The sequence below is a fragment of the Solanum lycopersicum genome, chromosome 5 (genome assembly GCF_036512215.1).
Source record: "Solanum lycopersicum chromosome 5, SLM_r2.1".
NCBI classification, from domain to species: Eukaryota; Viridiplantae; Streptophyta; class Magnoliopsida; order Solanales; family Solanaceae; genus Solanum; species Solanum lycopersicum.
In genome coordinates, this window is record NC_090804.1 from 28,008,242 (window position 1) to 28,018,893 (window position 10,652).

Here is a 10,652-nt window from a genome sequence, read left to right on the forward strand (position 1 = left end):
TCTCAAGAAAATTATTATACCATTGGTATTTCTTGTATTCTACTGATAGAGAGAATCTGATCATGGAAGTAGATGATAAATGCATCACTTCTGCATGATTCATTGCTTTGTTTAGCAAGCGTGAAGTGAGAATGTACCAAAATTATTGGTGGTATTCCGATTAAAGATTACATCAGGTAACCATCTCATTATTTATTTAAGGAGGAAAATAGTTTCTAAAGCTTAACAATTCATGTGTGTCTTTGGAAAAAGTTATGCAAGTTGTATGTTTTTTGAATGAATTTTCGTTGGTAAATAGTATGCCTTTAAAAGTCACTAATTTTTAGTATGAGATAGGCATATTTTTGTTTGACAGAATGTTATAGTTTTGGAAGACAATTTGAAAAGAAAAACATTTTTATGTGATAATCTAAGAATATGTTTTATTCTGTTTGGAGAATTTTTTTTTGTAGTTTTGTACTCCATAAGAATTTGAATATGTCTGATTAATCTAAACTAAAAACTTTTATTGTTTTCTACTTTGAATAAATTGGAATATGCAATTGATTTGAAGAAGATTAAACTTCACCTACTAAGTCTGGGTTGTACTTTTCATTTTCTATAAACTTCACTTTTATATAGAAACAATCTAAATACTAAGTGGTATGTCTATTTGTTACAGAGGAAAAAGATCAGTGACTTAGTGTTTGTGAGTTTGTGCAATTATGGAATGAACTTTGACACCATATAAAGATTGTAAAAGAGAACTGAAACTCTATAATTCTTTCGTAGAATAATATTTTTCAGTAGAGGTTTCATACTGCCAATGACATTTTGATAGTCTAGAAAAATATGTGGAAAAAATATTGTTAAATATTTGAAAAATATTTTTGAGATCACATTTAAAATGTGGGGGTTCTTTGCTTATGATAAAGATAAAATTAGACTTGGTGTCTAATTTAATTTTGGAGCAAAAGATATGAAATTGAGTGACAATTTTGCATTATGTTAGACACAAAATTCTTGGAGTATATTCCGTATTTTGGTTATTGAGAGTCTGTATTACTAGTATATGGTGTGACTAGTATGAAACTATCAAATTGTATACATACTCATTCAAAATAATTGTGTTCTTTTATGAAAAAAGTGTCACTTAAAATGTCATGAATGTTTGTTATAATAAAAGTATTTGCATAGACATGAATATTGGTGAATAGTCATTTGTTATGTTTTATAAAGGAAACATTTGGACTATTTTGCCTTTATTAGACTCGATGAAACTTTGTTCATGGGTAGTTCTATAACAATCAAACTAAAAGTTATGGAAAGGTCCTTCTAAAAAGGACATTTTACAAGGTGTGATTGTATACAATGTTTGTACCACACAAAATTGAAAGAAATAGGAACAATATATTATTGAGAAAAAAGTTACCTCGCGAAGAGCTTTTCGAACTCAATATTTTGATTTGTTCTTACTTGCTTGAGCCAAAGTTTGTGACATGAACACTTGGGGCATGTCAATTACAAAACCTTGTAAGGAAAACTGATAAACTTAGAAGTTTGTTTAACTTTGAGTGCAATAAATAAAAATGTCATGTTTGTGTGGAATCTAAGTATGCTGAGCATTATTATAAGTTTGTTAAAAGGAATACTAATACCTTAGAGTTGAATTACACTAACATTTTTTATATGAAGTCATGGAAAAAAGTATCTTATAACTTTCATTGACAATTGCATTAGAAATGACTATGCCTATTTGTTGAATGGTATGGGATGAAACAATAGAAATGTCTAGAAAACATAATATCAAATTTGAAAAATCAGTTGGTAAAAAAATAAGATGTATTAAGAATGGAGAGTGTAATTCTCTTTGTGTAGAAATATGTTTGGAAAGTTGAATTATTCATCAAACTGCTTCCTTATTCACCTCAATCTAATGAAAAATCCAACGTTGAAAGAAACGACGGATGCATTATTTTTAAGTTAGGATTTACCACAAAACTTGTGTGGATGAACAATCATTACTGGATAAGGGAACGACAAAAAGTTGTTTTTTTAGAAAGAAAATAATTTTGTTTGTTTAGGACACAATATATTTCATATGAAATGAAAAGAAAGGAAATATTTTAAAGTGTGAGGGTGTCTATCCAAAGTCCAAGTTTCTATTCCTAAAATGATTAAAATAGGACCTAAGACTATGGACTGTAAACCCAGACTTGAATAGTCTAGTGAAAGGTGTAAACGACCTTGGGAAGAACAAGAGGACAACGTATTTAATAAAGAGATTCAGAGGTGTAGTAAATGTCAAAGGATATCTACTTACTTTGAATATTATTTTGTAAAATTTCTTTTGTCTTCTATAGACTCATCCTTTTGGACAAGTGATATCAATAATGAGATTGGTTCAATCTTGAGCAATCTTATTTGAAGTTTGTTGATCTTCCTCTTGAAAATAAACCTTTGGGTTCAAAGTGACTCCTCAAAAGGAAAATGAAAATCAATGGGACTGTTTACAAATGTAAAGCAATACTTTTTTTCAAAGGTTATAGACAAAAACAAGGTCTTAAGCTTTTCGACACATACTCGTCAGTAACTAGAATTACATTCATTTGGATGTTAATTGTGTTAGTTGTGGTATATGACTTCCAAATTCATCAAATGAATGTGAAAATAACTCTCTTAAATGGAAAATTGGAGGAAGAAATTTACATGGAACAACCCGAAAATTTTGTGGTTCCTCGTAAATAAAAGAAAGTGTGCGAACTTGCACATTATGGACAAAAACAAGCAGTCAGACAATGACATAAGAAATTTAACCAAACCATGTTGGCAAAGGGATTTAAGAATGATGAAAGTGATAAATGTGTTCCTATTTAAATCACAAGGTCATTGTTTGTTTGTGTATTGGTGATATGTTGATCATCAATAGAGACATTAATGACATAAATGCTACTAAACGTATGCCAGAAAGCAAGTTTAGAATGAAAAATCTTGGAGTTGTTGATGCGATCTTTGGTATAAGAATCCTTAGAACTCTATAATGTTTAGCATTTTCAAGGTTTTTTAATTTCATTAAAAAGGTACTTGACTAGTTCAAATATTTGAATTTTAATATTTTCAAGTCCCCAATAAATGTTAGATTTGCATTTCAAAAGATTTAAAGCGAAAGTAACTCACAATTGGATTGTGCTAGAGTAATGAAAAGTATGATTTATATCATGAAGTGTGTGCGATCAGATATAACATTTTTTATTAATGAATTAAGTCAATTCACGAGTGATCCCAGTCGAACTCATTAGATGACAGTGAAAAGAGTTTTGGAGTAATATTGAAAGGATATAGTGATGCAAATTGGATCACCGGACAAACGAAGTAAAATCCACGAGTAGATATGTATTTACTCTTGGTAGAGAAATAATCTCTTTAAAATATCCAAAAAGACATGTATCGCTTGCTTTAGAATGATCTTTGAGCTAGGTCCTTTAGATAAGGTCCGTGAATAAGTTGAAAAACTCCGGAAATTTTTGATAGATATTCTTTTTTTGGGGCAAACCATTGCATTAGTATGCATACATATTGATAGTCAAGATGCAATATGTAGGGCATGGAGCATGATGTATAATGAAAAGTCTCATCATATAGGATATAAACATGATACCGTTAGAAAACTACTCTCTAGTGGAATTGTCAGAATTGATTATGTAAAGTCAAATGATAATGTGTCAGATCCACTTACAAAAGGCCTAACTAGAGAGAAAATTTAAAGATCATGTAAGGGAATGAGTTTACGACTTAGGACAAGTAATCAATGCGGTAACTCTATTTAGTAGGTTAGAGATCTCAAGAGCTAGATTCAAGGAGAAAAACAAAGTTGTGACTGACGGTTCGACATTGTCAATAAACTCAATCCAGTCTCATGATGAAGGCAATGCTCAGGAACACGGATACAACATTAAGTCTTGTTAATTAGTTAATAAAGCTTAATATTTTTAATTATTTGCTAAGTTTGGTAAATTTGACCAAATAGTATATCTATGTGATATCAATGTTAGAAATCACATATGTGAGTGTGAAGTGAGCCATTTCAAAGAGAATTATAGTCAAAAGCCTATTCTCTATACACTCATGAAACCAGGAGGTGTTCATGGCTGAAATTAACATAGTTGTAAAAACCATAAAAGGCAACGATTAATTGTGTGACATATGATTGTCTAGGTATACACCAAAGCTCGATGGTTCAAAGATATTGCATCTACCAATTGATCGAGTAAATCCGATATGTGTTCACTGTGGAAAGTCCAAGGGGAAATCTACTTATCCAGATTCAATTAATTCTTACTTGTAAAGTACACATACTTGTCCATTTCTTTGTCTTGGAGTCATTCCCCATTCATGCAGGGGATTGTAGGATTTTAAAAGGTGTCAATGGAAAATGAAGAGTTGTGACTTTTATGAAGAGTTGCGACTTTTATGAAAGGTTGCAACTTTTATGAAAACTTGCGACTTTTATGAAAAGTTCTGACTTTTATGAAAGGTTGTGATCTTTCCTAAAGATTGTGACTTTATCAAAGGTTAATGACCTTTCCAGTAAGCAACAATAAGAACCTTTTCTCACAACCTTTTGTTTATATAAATTGAGGCATTTCCCCTTATTTTAGCTGAACCAATTTCTAGACTTCTTCTACTACTACTACTAAATTTAGTATTCTAAGTGTACTTTACTACCATTGAGTGGCTTGCTGACACCATCATTTTGGGTATCAATACACAGGTGATTGAGATCATTCTATCCTAGCAGGACATATTCCAAATCACACCTCGGATACTAGAGAGGAATAATTTCCTTAAGGGGACACTGTGCATTCAGTGGGCTTGATCTTCTTTATGATTTTCCAAATTTTTGTATGTGTTACAAATTTTAGATTTGTGATCAATTTCTATTCTTATGATTAGACATTTGAATTCGTGTTTCTGCAAAGTTTGTTTGAATCAGTAAGATTCTTTAAACACATATTGACAACAATTCTTCTTGAAAAAGGTATTTTGTATATTTTTTTCTAATCTGTTTCAGATTCTAATTTCTCTAGTAGTTTTAATTTTCTAGTTGTGAAAATTTTCTTAAACTTTGTTGTGTCTTACCAAGTTTTTCAAAATTTTGTTCTAAGTATCTCCATTCATGAGCATTGCGAATTCTTGAGTCATTAATGCATTTGATGAGCCAAAGATGATGCCATCGACATATACATGCACAATTAACAAATTCTTTCCATTTGTTTTCTAAAAGAGTATATTGTCAATTTTACCTCTTGTATATTAATGTTTTAACAAAAAACTTCGATAGACTTTCATATCAAGCTCATGGAACTTGTTTCCAGCCATATAAAGATTTCTTCAGTTTAGAGACATGCTTAGGAAACTCTGAACTTTCAAACCAAGGCGACTGCTTGACATATACCTCCTCCTTTAGATATCCGTTCAGGAATGCACTCTTTACGTCTATTTGATAGAGAGTAAATTCCTTGAATGCAACAGAGGCAATTAGCATTCGAATGGCTTCAAGTCTTGCCACAGGAGCAAACGTCTTATTGTAGTTGATTTCTTCTGCCTAGTTATACTCCTAAATGACAGATAGATAGGTTTATTATGCATAAGATAATACAATAAGTTGAAATTGTATCAAATAAGAGATTATCAATACACAAATTAAATAGGTGGTTGAATTGATTTATTTCAAGTGACTTTTCGCTTTTAAGCTCTTTTTTTAACTTTTTGAAGTGTTAGTGTGATGAAAAAATGTTTTAAGCACTTCCATTAGACCAAAAAAAACCCAAAAAACAGTTAAAAACTAAAATATTAAAAGATTGGGTATTCCCAAAAAAATAATCAAATAACCCTTTAATATCTGGTCCAATAACTTTTTTAGTTTAGTTTGAGTTTAAGTACTGTTGGTAGGGGTGTACAAAACTGAACCGAAGCCGAACCAAATTGCAAATCGAGTCAAATTAAAAAAAATTCGACTAGTGGTTTGGTTTGACTTGGTTTGGTGTTTGAAAAAAACCCGACTATATTTAGGTTTGTTTGGCTTCAACTAAAAAAAATCAACTCGAGACCAAACCAATCCAACATTATATTTATAATTTAAAATTTTATTTTATACGTAAAAATACTTACGTTGATATAATTGTTAAACATATCTAATACTTTTTCATAGTTTTTATATATTAATATATTTTTTTCATGTTTGGAAGTTAGAATTCTTAATGATCCAATAAAGATTATAGTTCATACATGTTGTTAATATTAATAAAGTTTAAATAAAAATCAAAATAATACTAATGCAAAAAGAAAATCAATTCAACACTAAGAATGACAACAATATTGAATATTTATTTATTTTTAGTTTTACATAGATTTAGACAATTAAAATACATGATCTAATTTTACTTTCTTTTAATATTTAGTTCATGTAACTAATACTTACTAAACTTATTTTAGCTTGATTTAGTACTCTAAATTATGATCAATTTCATTATAACTTATTAATTGCAATATTTATTTTACATGATTTTATTATTATCTTTTTGTTGGATATATATATATTTTAGTGTCATTAATCATATCATATTTTTTGTTATTTTCTTGAGAAATAACTTACATAGTTGAATTTTGGTAGCACTAAAGAAATATTTGAAGTACAGGTAAATTATATGTTTGTATGAATACTTTATCGAAAACCCCAAAAATCCGAAAAGCCCGAAAAAAACTTGAGTTTTATTGGTTTTGTTTGGTATATAAATTCAAAAATCCGGCACAAATGGTTTGGTTTTATATTTGAAAAACTCGAACCAACCCGATCATGTATACCCGTAACTTTTGGTGTGTGTGTGTGTGTGTGTGTATATATATATATATATATATATATATATATATATTCAAGAGTGAAGTGGTAGGACGGCCAGGGGTAAAAATGTAATATCATTCTAACAAAAATCTATTAAGAAAGATAGTAAATAATTGTAGAAACGTCTTTCAATATATGAAGTGAATAATGATCAAGGGTAAAAAAGTTAGTTCACGCTAACAAAAACCTACCAAGAATGATAACAAGAAAATTAATTATTTCTAGAATCATCTTTAGTTATTGTTATTACTATAAATTTATTTGTTATTACTTCATTTTCTTTTATTTTGTGAATTATTGTGATATATATTTACTACTCTATTTTACTTACTTTGATTTAATTCTTAATATTTTTTATGTTCACTATACTTATAAAAAATACGTACTTTTAATAGAAGAGTGAAGTGGTAGGACGAAATGTAATATCATTCTAACAAAAATTTATTAAGAAAGATAGTAAATAATTCTAGAAACATCTTTCTATATATGAAGTGAATAATGATCAAGGGTAAAAAAGTTCTTTCACGCTAACAAAAATCTACCAAGAATGATAACAAGAAAATTAATTATTTCTAGAATCATCTTTAATTATTGTGATTACTATACATTATTTTGTTATTACTTCAGTTTCTTTTCTTTTGTGAATTATTCTGATATATATTTATTACTCTATTTTAGTTACTTTGATTTAATTGTTAATATTTTTTATATTCAGTATACTTAACAAAAATACCTACTTTAAATATATAAATATATTACGAATAGTTATGTCACCTTTATTTTGTTTCTAATTAATATACTTGAAAAGAAATATGTGGGATAAAATTAGTAATATATATCAGATTAAAAAAATTAAAGAAAAAATGTTAAAAGTAACTTTACAAATAAAAATGACTAGGATGATATATTTACATTTAAGGCAATCAAGAATAAATATATAATTTTATTCTAACAAAAATATATTAAAAGAGATAGCAAGAAAAACAAATAATTCTAGAAATATCTTTCTATATATGAGTGAATGATGATTGAAGATAAAAATGTACTTCACGCTAACAAAAATCTAACAAGAATGACAACAAGAAAAATAAATAGTTCTAGAAACATCTTTAATTAATGTTATTAATTATTACTTTTAACTCATTTTGTTATTACTTCACTTTTTTATGAGTTATTATTGTGTATCTATTCATTACTCTATTTTATTATTATTTTAATTTAATTCTTCATGTTTTTATATTCATTATACTTACTAAAAATGTCTACTTTAATATCAAAATTAATTATTTATTAAAAAATTAATTATTGTCACTTTATTTTGGCTCTGATTAATATACCTGAAAAAGAAATAATTGTGATGATAAATTAATAATATATATGAAAGTGAATTAAAAAAAAAATTGAGTTTCAATATTTAAAAAATATATTTTAAAAGTAGGTCACTATTTTTGTTTGTTAAACACCTATAAAACAAATCTTAAATGTATTCAGAATTAACCTATAGGTGGATCAACTACTCTATCTTCATATTGTTTAAGAAAATTATTAATATATTGAGAATAATAATTTTAATTTATTCTCGTGATGATATTCAAAAAAAAAAGTTAGAAATCAATTTTTTAAAGTATTTCTATTTATGGAAGACAATAATAAAATGTATCACAAAATTTATCGACAAAGTCAAATACAAACACATTATACTTAAGTTGAAGAAATAGAGATTCGGAAGACTTGAAAATAATATTTACGAATTGATTGATCAATAATTAATATTTTATCAAATGCAAAATTTATGGTGAAAATATCACAAAATGGAGATAATAACATTGTGAAAAATAGATACCACTTGCAAATATATATGCAGACCGATGATTTTTTCAAAGATATCAACATTTTATATATTCCTTGAACATGAAATGTTTTAACTCATAATCTAACGCAATTCTTTATTTTCTTGCTGCAAAGAATTTTTTAGAATTAAACTTTCTCAATTTATGTTGTAAATGACACATTTATGTTGTGTGACTATTTGAAATAAATTAAAGTAATATATTCAAGTTTTTTACTAAAGAAAAAAAAATAGTATAAAGTACAAAAATTTCATATCTTCGGTGGCTAATTACATCATATCCGAGAAGTTTTCTCAATTACAAAAATCTCAAATTTTTCATTCCTCTAGAATATATTCCTTTGTTGTGCAATGATGTACCGTGGTTTCGCGGTATTTTTAATGCTTTTTTCTTAAGGTTTGTGTGTGTCTAGAGTTTTTTTTGTAGTAGTTTTAACACGTTTTTATCTTTATTTAGCAGGAAAGATTTCAAAACCCAAAACGCAGAAGGCAGTTGAGATTTAGTGCAGAGGTGACTCACGAAGGCCATCGATGGTCCGTCGTTCCATCGATGGACCGTATATGGTGACCGTCAATTGATAGTTCAGGAATCTGGAGAAACTCACGGAACTATGACCAAGTATGGGGATACGGAAGGATCGACGGCCCGTCAATTGATCGGTGAACCATCTTGTTGAATCGTCGATAAGGTCAGAGATAGTCCTAAAACTGAAGTTGAAGAAAATATAAGTATGGAATGACGGAAGACATCGACGGATCGTGTTGTTGGTACTTCGATTGATTCAGAGAGGATGCCACCTGAAGGATAAAAAAGATGCTAAGTCTAGACTGATGGAGGCAGTCAACAGTCCATCATTTCATCGACGGACCGTCTGTCGGGGTCGTCGATTATAGTCGCATTTTCTAGAAGACTTTCCTTGTTTTAATTTCTTTTAATTTAGGACTATGTTTTTATAAATAGGGTGTGAAAACCTTGTTTTTGGGGTTGGATTCTGTTACTATTGTTCTTAGTTTGTGTTTGGAAATTGGATTTTGTAACTTTAGCATTAATTCAATTTCCGAATTTGGTTTTCAAGTGATATCTTGTTATTTCAAGTTGAATTTCTGGATCTTCTTTGAATTGTCAAAGTACGTTCATGTTTTGTTGTTTAACAACTATGAATTGTAATCCTATATGCATGGGTAACTAAATCCACAACTAGGGTTGTGGGAACCATGAGTGATTAACAAAGTAGACCTAGCTTAATAACAATTCTCAAATAGGTTTATTGCATGTATTGATAATTCTTTAGCTTAGAAGTCTTTTTAACGAGTGCACGCGTTAGAACTCGCGTTGTTGCTACTTGCCGGACCAAGGATGTAGTTAATAAGAAAAGAATTATCAACATAGATTTAGTGGGATACTATCTAATAGGCTAGTCTCGATTGGTGCAAAGTAATAACTAAGTCATATATCGATTATGATACATAATATGAAGTAAAGGTAAGGGTTAGTAGTTTATACACACGTAGCCGGACCAAGGTACGGGGTGAAATTCTCTACATGTCGGACCAAGGATTCTTGTCGTGAATATTATTGTTACAAACTTCAAATAAGAGATGATGAAAATATAGTCTTACATGCAGGAAAATTATTTCAACAATATATAGTAGATGAATGGATAAAAATTGAAAGCCAACGATTAGACTTTGCTTCTTTTAATCAAGCCTTAGTTAGGACTGATGTATTACACAGAATTTTGGATTTTTTACGTAAGGGGGAAAGAGATGCTTCACATATAGGAAAACAACATATACTTCCACCTAGCTTTACTGGAGGTCCAAGAGATATGCGTAGATGGTATATGATGCTATTGCATTAGTGCAACATTTTAGAAAACCTGATATATTTTTGACTATGACATGTAATCCTTCTTGGCCTGA